We start from the raw sequence: 20,737 nt of genomic DNA, 5'->3' as shown, positions 1-20,737 counted from the left end.
TGTCATGTTTTTTTTTTTTTTTTTTTGTCTTGGACTTGGACTTCCTTTATACAACTCTATCTCTTGGGAGCACTTTTGTGATAAAATGGAGGTCAGCAGGAATCTTGCCCCCACACTTCTGTCTGAATACAACACATGTATGTAACTGCTGCATTTGCTCACCACCACCAAAATGCTTCAGTGTTTGGTCAGTGGTTTTTAAGTTCTAAATGTATGCATCTGTTCAAATCTGTGTAAATTGTACTCTCTAGCCGTAAGTTGCTTGATATCAATGTCTGTCTGTCTATCTATCTATCTATCTATCTATCTATCTATCTATCTATCTATCTGAAACCAATTATGTTTGTAGAATGTCTAAAGAAGATGCCAGAAAAATTTTGTGCTCTTTGATAGAAAGTGTGGGTGTTGATTTAAAAAAGAAGAAGAAAGAAATCCACATTTAATGGGATAAACATTTGTTTACCAGAAAAAAATTAATTTCTAACTTGAAAGGAATTGCTTATTTTTCCATTAAATCCTCAGAACAAAAAAATAACAATTTTGAGAGGGCAATCTAAAGATGCAGTTGTGGTTACTTTGGTATTTGGCCATTTTTCTGTAGTAATTTTGTCTGAACAAGACCCAAGTGTGTGCTATTCTTTGGCTTTATAGCCCTCTAACCATAGGCGCTGATGGCATTCACAATTATGGATTAAATAGGGCCAACCCTTGTCAGTAATTTGTTAAAAAATTCCCACAGAGATACCTATGGTGCTGCTGAACAATGATGTTGGTAGTGTGTTATTTTGCTTTAGGAAAAGTTACTGCATTCCAACATGGGGTTCAATGACTGGTCCTGGAAACCTCTTCTCTGATGTAAATTAAACCTTGAGTACACTCTGCCTGGTACTGAAATTAGCATCTGGGTCCCGACCAAATTCTAACTTGTGAAATTGCAGATTACTTTACTACTGGATAAGAAATATACTCCATCATATCTTTCCTTTGTTATTTAATTATGCCTGGGGTTGTTAAATCACAGTAGCATTTTGCCACTGTGTGCAACCAGTGGGCTTTTAGAAATTTTAGCATGAAAGGCTCTCAAGAAAACATGAAAATCTTTTAACACAGGGTTACCTCCAGGAGGCTACTTTTGGTTTAGTTATGTGATTATTTTTGAGCAAATACATTTTCTTTAGTTCTACTTAGTGTTCTTTTTTAAATTGATGGACTTTCACAATAGGTTTCCAGGTCTTGCACTTTTCAATTTCATTTTTGGGGGTGTGGAAGTTTCAGAGTGAGATATAAAGTGATTTGTGAGATTAAAAATATTGAAGATAGGATCATTTGACAGTAATTTGGTGATCTGATTTTTTTCTGGAAATAACAATAGAAAGCTGATATTCTTAAGTGAGAGAAAAAATTTTTGAAGACAGCTACTGGATAGTTGAATATTTTATTTATTAATGAGATTGTTCACATTTTGAAGAGAGTATTAACTGTGGTGCAATTGGGTTCTTTGTGAAGTGGCAGCAAAAGTCTTCTTGGTTTACACCAGGGTCAGCAAATTACACCTTGCAGGCCAAATCAGGTCTGCCACTTGTTTTGTAAATAAAGTTTTACTGGGGCATAGTCATGCTCATTTGTTTATGTGTTTTCTGTGCCTGCTTTTAAGAGACTATATGGACTTTAAAGCCTGAAATATTTACTATCTGTTCCTTTCCAGAAAACGTTTGCGTACCTCTCCTTTATATCATTAACTCTATCCTGTGGAGTCAGAGCTGGCTGTGCACATCCTCTAAACCAAGGGAGAATCAAAATACATATTTGAGAAACAATCCTAAGATTTTCCCATCCCTTGGACGCTGGCTAGACATTTGTGGCAACCACAAGCTTCACTTTCTCTTTTCTCCCTTTCTCAAGATAGATCTGTGACTGTGGCACCAGCAGTTTGGGTTTGGTAGATGATAATATTGGATTGATAGTGTGTATACAGCCTTGAGCCTTAGAGTTAGTTTTTTTTTTTCCAGCCACAGCTTCACATTTTAGACTACCTGTTTGTAACTACCCTTGTGCTATAGTTGCTCTTATGCTGTAAACCATGACAGCATACTTCTATCTTTTGACATTGGCCAAAACTGGTCACACAACCACTACTAAGCCATTATTGTAGATTAATAAGAATTTGTATCTAGATTTAAAAATTTATATTTTTGAGATGGGATCTGTGTATGTTCCTCGGGCATATGTATGAACTTTGGGCTCCTGCAATCCTCTTACCTAAACCTCCCAAGTAGTTGGGATTACAGGTCTGCACCACCATGCCTAGTTTACACTTGAATTTTGGAATGGAGTTATTTACTCTTGCATTGCTTGGGAGAAGGATGGACACCTGGATTGCTTACTTTCCTTTTGCTACTCTAGAGCTACCTGTTTTCTGCCTATTTTATCATGGGTTTCCCCCAAAAGAAGAGCTGGAGAAAAGGAATAGATGCAGATAGATAGCTTATTTGAGGAAGTGACCTCAGGGAACAGGAGTCGGAGGATTGAACGGTGATGTTGATAGTGTGTTATTTTGCTTCAGGAAAAGCTACGGCATTCTGTCGTGGGATTCAATGGCTGGTATTGGAAGCCTCTTCTCTATTTGATACAAATTAAACCTTGAGTATTAGGACTAGTGAAATGGAGAATATATAAAGATAATCCAAGAGTGGAGTTATTAATACTGAATGTTAGTTACTACTATGGGCAACTGGGGTTCAGTTTAGTTGAAAACCCTCTGAAGAATGGTATAGATTCTCCTTCAGACTTGTTTGCTCAAGACATGGGAAAAGGGTATATTTATCTAGTTGATTCCAACTCCAGTTGGTCAAGGCTTGCCCCTGGGGCTGCTAACTTCCTTGGATGTACAGTCGGAGTATGATGCAGAATGAGTAAGCAGGCTAGTCTTGTGTAGGTATCTCATGCAGTGGAGACAAAGAATTCCTGAAGCACAAGAAACATTTGTGCAGCTAAATTAAGGTTCTATTGCTTCGGCTGGTTGCTAAAGCAATAGTCAGAACAAAATGGTGAGCCAAGAGGATGTGAGACAGGACACTGAAAATGTATATCTCCCTGTCCTTCTCAACCTGCTTCATACCTCAGGGAGCTGACCTCTGTAGCATAGATCACCTGAACTCCCTTTCCATCTGGCTTCTCATTGAGTCTTTGGTACCAGAAGAAATGGTAAGAAATCTGAAGGCAGGAGAATAGAATGGTTGAGAGCATTTGTTTCCCCTATCTTCTGTCCTTCCTGCATTGCCACAGTTTGTTCCTCTGGGCTGCCACTCCTATTGGGTGAACCGGCTTCCATGACTCCACCCCTCTTTGGGTTTGGTAATATCATTCTCTCTCTCCCGAAGGCCACAGCTCCTGCTAGGAGGCCTTTTTCCTGTAGTTATAGATCTGCCTTAGATTGAATAACTGCTCATCTCTCTTTTCTTTCAGACCTGGAGTAGATTTTAGTTTTCTGTTGTTGCTGATTTTCGGACCCAGCTCAAATCTTTTGCTGAGCTTTTACCTATTAAATCTTTTGATTGTGGCTTAATTTACTGCCCAAAGAAAATTGGGGTTTTGTTAGCAGTGAATAAGGGAGAACTTTTATGGGTTGACATCTAAAGTAGTGTCCGCTATTCCTGTTATGGGGCCAGGACCAACTGAAAGCTTGTCACCAGTGGAATGGCTTCAACACACTTAGAAAAATGGCGTAGAGATGAAGTTCCTCTTTTGAGTAACATTCAGCTTTAGTGGCCTACTACTCCCATATTTTGGGTTGTTGAACTGGTAATCCTATATTTTAATTTTCCATTGCATTTTTTTCTTAAACATTAAAACCTTTTCAATTACAGGATTTAAGCAATATAACAGGCATCAACATAAAAGTGAAAATCTCCCTTGATTCAACTACTCAGAGATAAATATTGTTAACATTTTGAATTTCTTCAGACTTTATCAATTGTCTATAAAGGTGATCAGGACCTTGGTTTTGTTTGGAAGGAAGACACTAAGTGTAAAAATGTGGATGGGATGAGAGGAAACAAGGATAATTAAGTCACTGTATTGTCAGGTCAGCATAATGTGGATGGGATGAGAGGAAACAGGGATAATTAAGTCATTCTATTGTAAGGTCAGCACAAAGTCTGGATCTATCTCCTATTATTCAAAGATGATATTCAAATAAGATTAAAAAGAAAAGTAAATTGAAGAAAAATAGAAAACAAAAAACAAATGTCTATGACCCACCCACCCCTAAACATAACTAAAGAATAAAAGAACACCATGCTTTTCAAAAATTCCCTATGGTTAAGTACTTGTGGGCCGGGCGCGGTGGCTCAAGCCTGTAATCCCAGCACTTTGGGAGGCCGAGAAGGGCGGATCACAAGGTCAGGAGTTTGAGACCATCCTGGCTAACATGGTGAAACCCCGTCTCTACTGAAAAATACAAAAAACTAGCCGGGCGAGGTGGCGGGCGCCTGTAGTCCCAGCTACTCGGGAGGCTGAGGCAGGAGAATGGCGTGAACCCGGGAGGCGGAGCTTGCAGTGAGCTGAGATCCGGCCACTGCACTCCAGCCCGGGCGACAGAGCAAGACTCTGTCTCAAAAAAAAAAAGTACTTGTAACAACTTAAGTTTCTCTCATGAGATAGTAGAAAAATGTATTATTGTGAATTCATTTAGCAGAATTCTATGTTGTTAGTAGAATGTATGGAATATTACATATATAAAATTATCTTTAAGATATTTTTAAAAAATCAAGGCCTCTATTGTACCATTTATATTAAAAACAGCACAGATGAACATACATTTACATGCTCGAGTATAAATAAAATGTTTCTGGAAGGAAATAAGTAACTATTAACAATGTTTGATTACAGAAAATGGTTGCATATTTGGGGGTAAGAGGGAGATTTGCTTTTCATTACATTTGTTTTTGTCATATTTAATTGTTTTTCCGTCCACACATTATTCAGTTGGAAAAGATTTACTAGAGGGAAGGTAATTACATCTTAATTGTGCACTCAACTTCAAAACAACATCAGAATCCCTGAAATAAGGGAAGAAAGGTGACATTAAAAAAGTCAAAAGTTGTTTTCTACATAGTTGTAAGTACAAAGTGAATCGGCAAGAAAAATTTACATTGTAAAGGAATTAAAATGAGGAAATTAAAGTCTGCATTGGAAGCAGTTACTGATAAGAATCATCTCTTTAGAGATGTAACCAATAACTTGGAAGATATTTTCAACAATTCTCCTGGAATTCATAGCACAATAACAAATAAAAGAAATTAACAGAAAGAAGAGGACAGAAACAAAAGGCAAAGAACAGAAGTTCAGCCTACAGAAAACTGGTCTAGAGGAGAGAACAAATAGAACAGAGCAAGCATCAGGAACTAATAGTAGAAAACTTTCCTGAGATGAATAACATCCTAAGACAGCACATGAGACAAACTGGTCAACAGGAAAACTACACCTAAACATACCTACAGAAATTTTGGAATTTCAATAGTAAACAAAGAATCCTCTGAGCATCTAGAAAGACAAAGTAGAGAGATCAGGCTGGTCTCAATCTTTTTCTCCATAATGTTGAACATTAGATGCTAGTGGAGCAATATTTATAGAATTTTGAAGTAAGTAAAAATAATTTGAGATTAACCAGAAATTCTCTGTTTAGTCATATATTATCATTCTTATGTAAAGGAATCAGAGAAGCTTTGTATTTACTATCTATTGATAGATTTCTATGGGCTATAAAATTTATATACTCCACGTATTACAATTTATAAAAAAATACACTGTAATAACTGTTTTTATTTTTGTTTTTAAAGATACTCAGAAATTCTGCTCTTGGGAAGATGGATTAGAAGTATTGTTCTTTACTCTTCCCACTAACTACAACTAAAACCCCAGACTTACATATAAAACAAGCATAAGGAGACTCTGAAAGGTGAAGAGAAGAAGGTGGACTTACTGGAGATCTTGAGACCCAAGAAATAATGGAGTAGTAAGTTCCTTGGATTTTCTTTTTGCCTAATATACCCCAGACTTGGAGCTGAAGAAGTTGGCAGCCCAGAAAAACCAAAAGGCACACATTTTCAAAAGTCTCAATAAAAGCCACTTTCCTCTAGCCAAAGGACCAAGAAATGGGCAGCCCAGACAGACAAAACAACAACAGTAGAACCCTAAAAGCTCTCTTAGATCAATAAAAAGCACTGTAGCCAAACACCACAGAAATGTTGTGATCCCAACCCTTATCCACAATAGCAAGGATTAAATGTGAATCTGGACTTCTATCCTCACCAGAATGTGACAAGGTGCATCATCTCCCCTCTCAGGGTCATGTTAGGGAAGGATAAGTAGGGAGCCAAGACTTTCATACCTACCAGGCAGTTAGGGGATCTTGAACTCCCAGTCTTACCTGGCAGTAATCAGGCACCTCTGTCTCTCCTGGATAGTGGCCTAGAGGAGTGTCAGGACTTTCCTGACTTCCCTTTTGTGGAAAGACCACTCACTCTCCTCATACGTTAGCAGAGGCCACAAGAAATGATTTCACACATAAATTTGATACCTTTGATGAATGGGCCAAATCTTCAAAAACCACAGATTACTACAACTCACCCAATATAAAACAGATAATTCAAATAGCCCTGTAACTATTAAAAAAATTGATCTTATTACTTAAAAACTCCCAAAATAGTAATATCCGAGCCCAGATGGTTTTTCTTGCGAATTCTAGCAAACATGTAAAAAAAGAATTAACATTAACTGTACACCAAGTCATCCAGAAATTAGAAGAGAAGAAAATGCTTCTCAGTTCATTTTATGATGCTAGTATTACTCTGATACCAAAAAATTAAAGTACAAAAAAGCTAACTATAGGCCAATATCCCTCATAAACATGGATGTAAAAATCCTCAGTAAAACACTATCAAATATAATTCAGCTAAAAAGAATTAGACACCATGAACAAATGGGATTTGTTCAAAGAAGGCAAGTCTAGCTCAATACTGGAAAATAAATTAATGCAACCTACCATTTTAGCGTGGTAGAGAAAAAATTGTTATGTTCATAACAAGCAATGCAGAAAAAAGCACTGGACATTCACCCATTCATCACAAAGACTTTCAGAACAAATAGAAATAAAGGGGAGTGTTCTCAGTCTGTTAAAGATCATCTACAGAAACTCCACAGTTAATATTTTATTTAATAGTGAAAGATTAAATGTTTTTCCCTAAGATTGGCAACAAGGTAAGCGTGTCTGCTCTTACTACTCAACTTAGTGCTAGAAGTTCTAGTCAGTACAAGACAAGAAAGGGAACTAAAAGGCATATTGGTTGGAAAGGAAGAAAAAAAAACTGTCCTACTTTCAGATGTTATAATTGTTCATGTATACATTCCAAGGAATCTATACAAAAATTCCTGGAATGAATAAGTAAGTTCAGCAAAGTTGCAAGATTCAAGATAGGCATACAAAAATCTATTTTATTTCTATACATCAGCAATAAACATGTAGAAAAGCCACAATTAAATATAAAATACCATTTAAATTTGCTCCACAAAAGAGAAAGAAATACTGAGGTGTAAATATATCAAAACATAAATAGGACTTGGAGACAGAAACTACAAATACTGATGAAAGAAAGCAAAGAAGATCTAAATAGCTGGAAAGACATACCATATTCATAGATTGGAAGAATCAACATAGTAAAGATGTCAATTCTCCAAAAATTGATACACAGGCTGAGTGCAATTCCTATAGTTCCGGAAATATTTTTTGTGTATATATACAGAAGATTATTCTAATATTTAAATGGAAAGTCAAAGAAACTAGAGTAGCTAAAACTATTTGAAAAAGAACAAATTGGGAGGAACCAGTCTACTTAATTTCTACAGTAACTGAGACTGTGTTATTGGCAGAAGGGTAGACACATAGATCAGTGGACAGAATAGAAAACCCAGAAGCAGGTCCCCAAAATTATGCCTGATTGATTTTTTTTCAAAGATGCAAAAGCAATTTGATGAAAGCTAGCATTTTCAACAAACTATATTGGAGCAAGTGGACATCTATAGACAAAAACTGACATAAGTCTCATACTTCATATAAAAATTAAGTCAAATTGGAACATGGACTTAAATGTGAAACTATAAAATTTTGGGAAAAAAATAGGAGAAAATCTTTGAGATCTAGGGTTAAACTTGACACCAAAAGTATGATCCAGAAAAGGAAAATTGATAAATTGAGCTTCATAAAATAAAAAAAAAAAAAATTAAAAAACCCTTTTCTCTGTGAAAAACCCTTTTAAGTGGATAACAAGATAAGATACTGACTAGGAGAAAATATTTGCAAACTACATGTCTGATGAAGGATTAGTGTCTGGAATATGCAAAAAAACTCAAAACAGTAAAACAAAAACAAGAAAACGGGCAAATGTCAAGAAGAGATATTTTACTGAATGAGAAAAATGGATGACAAACAAATATGTGAAAAGATTTCCAACATCTTTTCATAATCTATAATCATTAGGAAAATCAAATTAAAATATCAGTATACACCTATCAGAATGGCTAAAATAAGAGAAAAACGGATGACAAATAAACATGTGAAAAGATTTCCAACATCATAATCATTAGGAAAATCAAATTAAAATGTCGGTATACACCTATCAGAATGGCTAAAATAAGAAACAGTGACCAACACCAAATTATGAATTTGTATCTCATTACAGCTTTAATAATATGCCATTAATTTTCTTAGTATTTTCCTTGCTATTGTTTTTCTTAATAATGGACTTGAATATCTCTTTTACTTAATGGTTTATGAGAAGCTGGCTTGTGTTGGTATTTAATGTAAAATGGTTAGAGATACTTTGCTTCTTCAAAAACAATGAAGTAGCTCAAGGAATGATTAACAGTATAATCAAATAACATGAAGTCAAGCAGATAATTAAAGGTATATATGAGAACATAAACTTTGCCCTTTTCAGAGCTGTAAGCCCAGGACTGTGTCATTAGTCTAGGACAGGCAATCAATAAACTTTTGTTAAATGGGTATGTGAATGATCAAATAAGGGGATGAATAAAAACAGAACTTGTGGAATAAGAAGAATATTAATAGAACTGAAAATTGTAAGACTTCCTAAGGATGCTCCGGGCTACATTCTTTTTTTTTTTTTTTAGACGGAGTTTCATTCTTTGTTGCCCAGGCTGGAGTACAATGGGGCGATCTGGGCTCACTGCAACCTCTGCCTCCCGGGTTCAAGCGATTCTTCTGTCTCAGCCTCCTGAGTAGCTGGGATTACAGGCGCCTGCCACCACGCCTGGCTAACTTTTTTGTATTTTTAGTAGAGATGGGGTTTCTCCATGTTGGCCAGACTAGTCTCAAACTCCTGACCTCAGGTGATCTGCCCACCTCCGCCTCCCCAAGTGCTGGGATAGAGGTGTGAGCCACTGCTCCCAGCCAGGGCTACATTCTTAAAAAGAATTGTACCCTTTGTCACCCAGAGCTGTGAAAATGGACAGACCAGTGCAAGTACATGTTTCCAGGGAAACCTATGAGCTGAACCAAGTATGGTCTTAGAATACACTGGTAGAGACAGACAGATCTGCCTAATTCTTCATTTCTGGGACATTGGATACTTTCTGGGAGCAAAATTAATCATAGGAAGGAAGCTTGCCACTGTGACAAGTTGGTAGCATTGCAAAAAACAAAAAAACAGAGAAAACTTACTGTTTATCCTTGAAATCCTTTTAACATGTGCCAAAGCTTTCCATTTCAGCCCCAAAATAAAACCTTTGCAGTAAAAATTGATGTAGGTTTATTTCGAGGTTTGTTACAGGTAGCAAAACCTTTCCTGAATGCACAGTTTTGTATAGGAAAGGATTGCTGTGCTGTTGGGCACTGAGAAACTGAGGAGAGGGAGGGTTTCACTGCTACAGGGAAGGATGTGGGATTCTTAAAGACTCATTTTGGTGACTTCATACATTTTCCCAATATTAATATCCTGGAAAAGGAAGAGTAACAGATAGAATCTCAAGCTAGGGACACAGTGTTGGATAGACTGACTGTAGATAAAGTCACTTTTTGTGGGTCCTGTTTCAGGTGGCTCTGACTGGCTTCCTTCACTTCTATGTGTGCTACAGTCTGAATGTTTCTGCCTCTCCAAAATTCATGTGTTGTAACGTAATCAGCAATGAGATGCTATTAGGAGGTGGGGTTTGGGAAGGTGATTAGATCATTAGAATGGGACTAGTGTCTTTATAATAGAGGCTCCGGGGACCTGCCTTGTCCCTTCTACAATGTGAGGACACAGCAAGAAGGCACCATCTATGAACTAAAAGCGAGCGCTCACTAGACACCAAATCTACTGATGCCTTGATCTTGGACTTTCCAGCTCCCAGAACTGTGAGAAATTACTTTCCGTTGTTTATAAACCACCCAGTTTCTATTATTTGGTTATAGCAGCCCAAACAGACTAAGACAATGTGCAACATCCCCAAGTCTTCTGATGCTGAAATGAAATGATGTTTCTTTCTCCATTGTCAGTTTTTGGTTCTCAAAATTCCCATTTTTTTATGACCTGTGATGAGATTAACAGAATTGAAATAGAAGCCTTCAAATCTTATATATTGAATACAGCAGATAATTAATATTTCCTGTCATGGCTTAGGCTAAAGTCCCACACCCTCTGGCCTCTGCTTAAAACAATCCAACATGCTCCTTTTTAATCAGATAGCAATTCTCAAGATCCTGTTAAGAATCCTAGCCAAACCTCCTAATCATTCAGGTGCCTCACACAAAAGACTGGTTTGCTTTTTTGCTTTTGTTTGGAAGGTCACCTTTGTCAGGGCTGTAATTAATTCTTGCCAGGCTAATAGTGTTCCCTGTGAATCACACAGGTCTTGGGGGGAGAAAATTGATAATCTAATAACCATGGCAAAGTGAGACATCATCACCTTCCAGAACAGGTATCTGGCTGTCTTTTTTTTTTTTTTTTTTTTTTTTTTTTTCCTTTTTGGTGGTCACAAGTTGGTCTGTAGTTATGATTGCTGCTAACTATAGAGAAAATTCAAAAAACAAAACCCAGTTTCTTTGACTTTCTTTAGGTTAGCTGTATCTTCTGCCCCTGGTTTCAAGTAGAAAGGCAGATTCGGAGTCAGCCCATCCCCTCACCTGGAAGCAGACTTTTCATGCAATAAGATACAACAGCTTAGCTTGCATGAGGTTTTGGGAAAAGGCCAAATATTCAAAAAACCATCTGCTTGCACTGCTCATAAATCACAGAAATGATTGCCCTTGATCTGCAGCCATTCTCCATTATAGAGGATATTGGTTTCCAAAAGATGTCACAGCATATTGAAATGAGATGGTCTCTTCCAAGCAGAAAATTCCTCTTCACCATTACATTATTATAGTTGAGTAGAATTATGTCATGTTAGTCCTCAAAGGCAGATAGGATCTCAGAGAAGATGCAAGTGGAGGGGTGGTTGTATTTTGCAACTAGCATAAAGGACAAGCCGCTAAAACTTTTTTATGCTTTGCTCCAGTCAAATACTGTGAGAGTTTGACATGATTGGGAGCAAGGAGTTCTATTTCTGAACATGTCTTTTGAACAGATGTCCATCTTGTCACCCGTAACACTTTTTCTCACCAAGAGCAGAGACAATGACAGTTAATAGAATGAATATAAAGAATGACTGTACAGCAAATAGCCCATGAAAGTTAGACACTGTTATTTAGCACTTGTGGAACTATCTGCAGTATACTTGGCATTGTACAAAGTACAGGGCATGACAGGACATCTGGCCAATGGCTTTGATGATCTAAGTGAGACACAACCTTCTGAGGAGCTAGCCTGGAAAATGCAGACTCTGCTCACTTACCCTCTGTTGTAAGAGCCAGTGAAGTGTCAGGTCTGAAATCCACAAAGCTCCAGGAAATTCCCAGAACATTCTTTGACACCCAGGGTTCATTCCAGCTGGGCTGATCTGACAGCATGTTGCCGGCTGACCTACAGGGAGTTGGTTGCAGTTACAGGCTCATGTGCGGTGTCTTTGTTCAGAAAATGATTACAATGAGTGCTCTTTCATTCTGAGTTTACTTTACCATCTGTTTGAAATCACAAAAGGGCAAACTAGGTGAGGGGTGGACAGGAACTTTTGTACTGTGTTTGTAAATGTTGTACAAATGTAAAACTCTTCTAAAACAAAACACTTATTAAAAACACATTTACTGACAACCTGCTATCTGGCCAGGTTCTGCTGTAGGTGTGTGAGTAAAATTTGCACTTATGAAGTTATATTTTAGCTAACATGTAGCCTAGAAATAATGTGCATCAAATGATGAAAGTCTCGCACCACTATTACTAGGTGATGGATGGTGGGATGATGGCAGAGAGCGTAGGGTATAAAGGAGAATATGGTGATTAAGTAAAAGATTTTGGTGTTTTACAGACCTGGGTTTGTATTCCAGTTCTACTTTCAAAATATATTATTTTGCGCACGTTATCTAACTTCATTAAGACTAATTTTCTTTGTTGATAATAATATTTTCTCATGAAAATCTTGTTAGAACTAAATATATATATATTTCATATATATGCATACAAACATATGTTTGTATACATGTATATATGTGTGCATATTTGAATATATGTGTGTATATATATGTGTATGTTTGTATATGTATATATCTGTATCTGCAAATTTTGGATACTTGTTCAGGACAAAGCCTGAAAGGGTGCTCAATAAAAGATAGTTATTATTCTACTCAACAAAGTAACAATTCCAAAACACTTTGGTAGAATAAAGAAGTTAGTGCTGATACAGTATTGAACAACTGAAGTGAAGGGTGATCCCATAAGACTGGGTAGGCCGTGTCCCTTAGCCTCAGCTGGCTGTGTGTTTCACCAGATCCTGGGAGGGACAGATGGAAAGTACATGTTGAACCAACACCAAGCATTGTGTGTATGTGTGCCTGCATGTGTGTGTGTGCATGCTTTGGTTTACAAGAAAAAGAAATAGGCTCAGCTACCTCAGGGATGATGATCTATTTCAAGGAAAAATAAGAAGTATAGAAATACAAGGAACTCTTTGCAACTGCATTAGGGTTCAAAGACTAGAGTGAGGTTCTCAGCTGTTCAGGTTATGGCAGCAGCTCCAGTGACTGCTGCATATATGAAGACACAAACATCTTTTTACCCCTCAGAAAGAGATGCCCATTACTCACCATCATCTTGACTCTAGTGAACACAGTGGTCTCAGCTAAGGTTAAGCTTTCCCTGCTTCTTTTGACTTTTGAAATATCTTGTTTTCTGCCTTCTATTGTGTCTCTCCAAAGGCTGCATCTCCAGTGTGTATAGCAAGGTCTTGCCTCCCTGATATAGCTGATTGATCCAGGGGTGGATACGTAACCTTAGAGGGAGCAATATTATTCTTTTTCACAGGAATTATAAAATCAGGACAGATAGCTAGGGAGGAGCAACTGGGCTTCGGTAATGGCCACACTCTAGAGCAGGGTTTCTCATCCTTGGCACTATTGACGTTTTTGGCTGGATAATTCCTTGTTGTGGAAGGCTGTCCTGTGCCTTACAGAAGGTTTAGCTGTATCTCTGGCCTCTACGCACTAGGTGCCCTCTTCATCTGCCCTCCTCTCTCATTTGCCCCAGTGTGACAGTCAAAAATATATCCGGATCTTTCCAAGTGTCCCCTCAGGGGAAAAGTCTTTTCTGGTTTAGATCCAGGGCTCTAGAGCAGTGCTATAAAAGGTCTGGTTTATGGACTGGCAGCATCAGTATCATCTGGGAGCTGCTTGAATCAGAATCTGGTGATGGAGTTCAGTAATCTGTGTTCTCACAAAGGTTGCCATGACTACTATGCATACACGCTAAAGTTTGAGGGCCACTGCTATAGAATTTTGCTAGTCTATGTGTGACTTCAGGATCAGCAGCCTCAGAACACATGAGAGCTTGTTAGGATTGCAGTAGCTCAGACCCCACCCAGACCCAGGTGCAGTGTCACCTGGAACTTTTTATGAATGCAAATTATTTCTAACTGATTTTATGTAAATCAGGAACGCTGAGATTTAACAAGCCCTCCAGGTGATGCTAATGCAGCTTAAATTTCAACTATGGTTACTAACTGGAATCACCCCTGAGATTTTAAAAGCTACTGAGGCCTAGGTCCCATTCCAAAATATTTTTATTTTAGATTAGGGTAAAAACTGTGCATTAACAGCAAAACTTTCATAATGCCCATGTGATTCTAATGTGCAGCCAAACTCCAGAAACTGCCAGAGTGTTAAAGTCTCAAATCTCTGCTGCAAATGTCCCTGGAGGTTTTGTGATTTCTTCACACTTCAAATATTCACTGTTCAACTCTTATTTTAATTTGTGAGCCACTGCTATAATCTTATAATAATGTTTTAAATTAGACTAACTAGAGTTCATTTTTGTTGGTCACAAGCCTAATAACCTAAACAAATACAGTCATTATCTTGGGAAGAGATTGCAGGCAGTAGACACTCAGGAAATGTGGGAAACTAGGTATTTGAAATTGGCCTTTGGAGTGTGTGTGTGTGTGTGTGTGTGTGTGTGTGTGTGTGCAGGTGAGGGGCACTCCTGTATATTCTAGGATGGAAAACTAGCAGCCTATTTGTCCCCGAATTGGCCATTAGGATCCGTGCTCAAAAAGTCTCTTTCTCATGTAGCCTTGAGTAAAAGGCTATAGCTATGAGTCATTAACAAACAACACTTAAAGCGTCTGGAGTCTGGTGCATAGTTTGAGCGAAACCCCAAGAGTCTGTATTATATGGATTTTATCATACTATTGATGATGTCAAGATGATGGACCTGGAAAAACAGGAAATGGGAGTTACCCTAGACATTTTGGTTCGAGGGGTAGCACATAACTTCTAAAATGATTGAGGTTTGATACTATGAAATTTCCAAGATTTTAATGGTTTAGAGTATGTTGAGATATTATTTCCAAATTAAAAGATGAGTTTCTATACCTGGTGTCCCTTATAAAATAGGAGGCACAACACATGACAAAGTGGTCCTCTTCAGATTGCAAAGACAGTTTATAACACATTTTGAAGAAGCATGTTATGCAGTGTCTCTAACCTGTTTACTTTGACATATATACTTCCATTAGGTTTTGCTGTAACAACCTCAAGAATCTCAGTAGCTTACAAAAACAAGCATTTATTTCTCATTCACTTGCATTGTACATTGCCACTGGAGCTCTAATTCAGGCTGCAGGTAGGGTTCTGGTCTGCTTCAGGTGTCTTCTCTTTCCAGAGTCCAAGTTGAAGGAGTGCCACCTACTTGAGGTATGAGTTTCTCTCCGTGGAAGGCAGGGATGCAAGAGGGCAGCTAGAAACACACATCAACTCTCAAAGTCTCTTTCAGAAATTGGAATACTGGTATATACCCTCCAACACTTCATTGATCAAAGCAAGTCATATGGTGGTGAAGCCCAAAGTCTATGGGACAGGGAAATAGACTCTATCCACAGTGAACCATGCCAAGAGAGAGGAGGGAAAGAATTACGAATCTATCACCTCTGGGTATCCAAAAATCTCCCAGAGCAAGAGAATCATCTTTAGCTCTTCTGTAAGAAAATTTACGTTACTCTTTACTCAGCCCTGTGATCAGCAGTTCCAAAGGTGCTGTATGGTGAATAGGAAGTACTGTGTAGTCTGTGACAAGCCCTCATGGGACAGTTGAGTGAAAGTCAGAGTTTGAGGGCAGAGCCATCCTCTTTTCCCATGTAACTCTCCTTCACCTTAGAATGAGTCTCAGCTTTCTAACTGACACTGGTGAAGATAGAACATCTGGTCTTGGACAGCTACAGGCTTTGAGCTACTCATAAGCAACTCATGCTATGTGATATATTATTTTTAAAGCTGCATATAACTAGTAACATTCTCTCATCAAACTAGATCATGAATATAGAAATTATTTGCATAATCAGGTCACATTCACTTCCATGGTTTACATTGCAATAAATTCCTCAATTCATACCTAGGATGGCCTCATGGGTAGTTTCCCATGGCCACTTAACTAAAGATAAATCACTCATGCCTGGTTCTCTGTGAAATGCTGACATGAACTGGAAATGGTCTGCAGTGTTCCAGTTCCAGTTATGAGTGGCCCTGAAAGACAGCAGAGAAGGTTAAGTCTCTTTGTGACCAGAACACAAAACATAAAAATTTACTGCTTATTTTGCTAAAAGGAAATTTTGATCTATACTTATTTCTAGGTAACAGTTTTTGTCTAGTTCTAGTTGGGGAAGATCAAAATTGGAATATTGGTGACAGAAGGTTAAGAGATGGGTTGGTGTGGCTGAATCTCTCAGAATGCATTTAGAGGATGAAAAGAGTTGTATCTTATGTATGCTTTTCAGAAGACTTTCACTGTAGAAGAGGCCCTTAGTAAATCAGGTAGACAAAATGACCCGTAGTTGTCAGTCATTTCCCTTGATTAACCAGGAAGGTATTTATTCAGTGGGCTCATGAACAAGGCAGGCATGGTACAAAGGTAGATGTTAGCCTCATTGTAGGCTCAGCTGCATGAATGTCTCCTCACTGGGCCTGACTTGCCTACTATCATTGCTAAGTGCATGATTTTTCAAGAAGAAGAACTCAATTCTGAACACCAATATAACACCAAACCTCAAGGGTGCTTTCTAGGTAAGAGGCAATTAAATTAAAATTAACCAAATTGGGTAATTCTCATCAGTGAAGACATCAGAATTTTTTTCCATATTAGAATCGTTATGCATAGTCTGGATTTGAATTTTCTTTATCTTCTCTTTAGTCCTCTGTATCACCATGTGTGAGTTTACTGAAGGTCGTATACACTGTCGGAATAAACTTATTACCTCCAAATTGACTTCACAGCAATAGTGGCAAGGCAATGGGATGATACCCAAGGGATTAATGGAAACAATCACATACCCCATCATTCAGAAAATGCTGGCCTTATAGGGTGATTCAGTGACCTAATAAAAATCCAGCTGTGACATGAGCTGGAAGTTATCACCTTGCAATTTTAGAGTGCTATTTTATAAAATGTGCCATGTAGTCTGTACCTGTTATTGACAGATTGGTAGAGAAAAAAATCCACAATGTCTCTGGAGCAGCCCTACATTGTTTTCTTTCTGAGAGGAGTTATTCAAACTTTTCTTCATTTTATAAAATTCTTTAGTGTATGTCCAAGAATCTCCCCCTTTTCTGCTGGAGTTTGTCAGTTGGTTCAGTTGCTGCAACCAAAAGAATCTGAATTCATGTTCTTTGTCTGCTTTTTAATGTGGTTGTTTGTTTCTTGTAAATTTGCTTAAGTTCCTGATAGATATTGGATATTAGACTTTTGTCAGATACACAGTTTGCAAAAATTTTCTCCCATTCTGTAGGTTGTCTCTTTACTCTGTTGATAGTTTTTTTTTTTTTTTTTTTTTTTTTTTTTTTTTTTTTTTTTTTTTTTTGAGACGGAGTCTTGCTCTGCCACCCAGGCTGGAGTGCAGTGGCCCAATCTCAGCTCACTGCAAGCTCCGCCTCCCGGGTTCAGGCCATTCTCCTGTCTCAGCCTCCCGAGTAGCTGGGAATACAGGCGCCCGCCTCGTCGCCCGGCTAGTTTTTTGTATTTTTTAGTAGAGACGGGGGTTTCACTGTATTAGCCAGGATGGTCTTGATCTCCTGACCTCGTGATCCGCCCGTCTCAGCCTCCCAAAGTGCTGGGATTACAGGCTTGAGCCACCGCGCCTGGCCGATAGTTTCTTTTGCTGTGTACAAGCTCTTTAATTAGATTGCATTGGTCAATTTTTCCTTTTATTGCAATTGCTTTTGGCATCTTCCTCATGAAATCTGTGCCCACGCCTATGACCTGAGTGCTATTGCATATGTTGTCTTCCAGGTTTTTTATAGTTTTAGGTTTTACATTTAAGTATTTAATCCAGTTTGAGTTAGTTTTTGTATATGGTATAAGGAAGCGGTCCAGTTTCAATATCCTGCTTATGGCTAGTTGTCCCAGCACCATTTATTAAATAGGACATCCTTTCCCCATTGCTTGTTTTTGTCAGGTTTGTTGAAGATCAGATACTTGTAGTTGTATAGTCACATTTCTGGGTTCTCTATTCTGTTCCATTGCTCTGTGTGCCTGTTCTTGTACCAGGTCCATGCTGTTTGGGTTACTGCAGCCCTGTATAGTTTGATGTCAGGTAGTATGATGTCTCCAGCTTTGTTCTTTTTGCTTAGGATTGCTTTCACAATTTGGGCTCCTTTTTTGATTCTATATGAATTTTAAAATAGGTTTTTTTTTTTTTTTTTTTTTTTCTAATTCTGTGAAGAATGTCAATGGCAGGTTAATGGGAATAGCATTGAATCTATCAATTGCTTTGGAGAGTATGGCCATTTTAAAGATACAGATTCTTCCTATCCATGAGCAAAGAAAGTTTTTCCATTTATTTGTGTCAATTCTGATTTTTTTGAGCAGTGTTTTGTAGCTCTTCATGTAGAGATCTTTCATTTACCGTGTTAGCTGTATTCCTAGTTTTTTTTTTTTTTTTTTTTTGGCAATTGTGAAAGGGAGACATGCATGAGGCCAACAAGCATATGAAAAAAAGCTCGACATCATTGATAATTAGAGAAATGCAAATCAAAACTACAGTGAAATACCATCTCACACTGGTGAGAATGGCTATTATTAAAAAGTCAAAAAATAACATGCTGGCGAGGTTGTGGAGAAAAAGGAATGCTTATACACTGTTGGTGGGACTGTAAATTAGTTCAACCATTGTGGAAAACAGTGTGATGATTCCTCAAGACAGAAATAACATTCAACCAAACAATCCTATTACTGGATATATATATATATATACACCTAAAGGATTATAAATCATTCTGTTATAAAGAAACATGCACGTATATGTTCATTGCAGCACTATTCACAATAGCAAAGACATGGAATCAATCCAAATGCCCATCAATGACGGACTGGATAAAGAAAATGTGGTACATATACACCATGGAATACTATGTAGCCATAAAAAAGACGAGATTATGTCCTTTGCAGGGACACAGATGGAACTGGAGGCCATTATCCTTAGCAAACTAATGCAAAAACATAAAACCAAATATCACATGTTCTCACTTATAGGTGGGAACTAAATGATGAGAACACATAGAGGGGAACAACACACACTGGGGCCTACCAGAGAGTGGAAAATGGGAGGAGGGAAAGGATCAGGAAAAACGACTAATGGATACTAGGTTTAATACCTTGATGATGAAATAATCTGTACGACAAACCCCCATGACACACATTCACATATGTAACCTGTGCATCCTACACATGTACCCCTGAACTTAAAAGTTAAAAAATAATCTTAAAATCTAAAGTTTTCTTTAAAAGTCTTCTTTAAAAAGAGATTATAAGGGAAGCCCTAATGATCACTTCACTGAGGCAAATAAAATGGTTGACAATTTTTGAAGAATTTGACAGACATTTTAGTTGTCTACCTAATATTCATTATCCTGCGCTTTGTTTCTAAAACAGATTCTGATGCTTTTTAAGAAAGCAAGTACTCAGCCTTTTTTTTTTTTTTTTTTTTTAATTGCTTTGGCCAGTCTCTTTTGCAACTGGGGATGTGTAAAGAGGGACATAGTTCTAGCAGTGTAATGTGCGTAGATGTTGCTTTGAGGAAAGCTTTTGAAAGGGATTAATAAACCATTTGCCCTTTGCATCTCTTTTTCCTGCTTGGAATGCAGAGTGAGTTGAAGCTGGAGCAGCTATCTTGTGCTATGGGTCAGTAATGTAAAGTAAAGCCATTTGCGAGGATGGCAGAGCAGAAGAATAGGAGTTGAGACTTATGTCATTGTGAAATCCTTGGACTAACCCAGAATTGCCTACATCTGGACTTACTCTAATCAACGAAGAGATTTCCCACTTTTGTTAAACCATTACAGCTTGCGTTTTGTTATACTCAGCTGAATGCAATACTGAACAGACACATACATAGCTTGTCGTCTTTTTATTAAGGTTTCAAGACAGAACAAACATCTTTGCATTTCCATATGATGACAGAACTATGCAAATGATTTGAAGATTTTTGAAACACAATTTATGGCCATACTTATAAGGATTCACATATCTAGTAACTTTTGTTAGAATTGCTATGATTTTAACCAACAAAAGGCACACAGATGAGGAATTTAGGGCAAAATAAATTTTGATGTACCAATTGTAGGCACATTTGTTTATCTTTAAATTATTTCCCCAAACATAAACATTACCTTATTATTTTAAAGTGCTATTTGTTCTGTACCAACAAATTCTGTCATCACCGGGGAATGTGTTTTTCTCTCCAGTGGTGCTGATAAATTTGTGTTTTACTTTCAACTCTGCAGAACTGTCTCCAGATTTCCTTGAGGAATATTCACATATGCTTTTACAAGCAGTTGTTAGTCCACTGTGAAAATTTTTTCCAGAGCTGACTCAAGGGTCTTGCCTTTAGTTTCCCTTGTTCTCCTTCTTATTAAATAATCTCAGAGATTTTGTACATGCCCATCTGGGATTTTCCATTCTAGTTGTATTGGATTTTGTGTCAATATATCTACCATGTCAAAATCAGAAATGTAAACTTCAAGAGCCCCCAGGAGCTAACACTGCAAAATCTAGGCCAAAACTTAGAGGTTTAGCATCATACAATCTTAAAGCTGCAGGAACCT

The 20,737-nt window shown here is 37.7% G+C and overlaps 1 pseudogene; it reads right to left on the bottom strand.

The window, feature by feature from the left end:
• LOC116418876 overlaps window positions 1-12,007 on the bottom strand; it is a 77,566-nt pseudogene extending 65,559 nt beyond the window's left edge.
• Window positions 12,008-20,737: the final 8,730 nt, after the last annotated feature.

This window comes from Piliocolobus tephrosceles, chromosome 8 (genome assembly GCF_002776525.5).
Source record: "Piliocolobus tephrosceles isolate RC106 chromosome 8, ASM277652v3, whole genome shotgun sequence".
Taxonomy (NCBI): Eukaryota; Metazoa; Chordata; class Mammalia; order Primates; family Cercopithecidae; genus Piliocolobus; species Piliocolobus tephrosceles.
The sequence above is the reverse complement of the archived record's forward strand: the minus strand, read 5'-3'. Positions and strand labels throughout refer to the sequence as shown.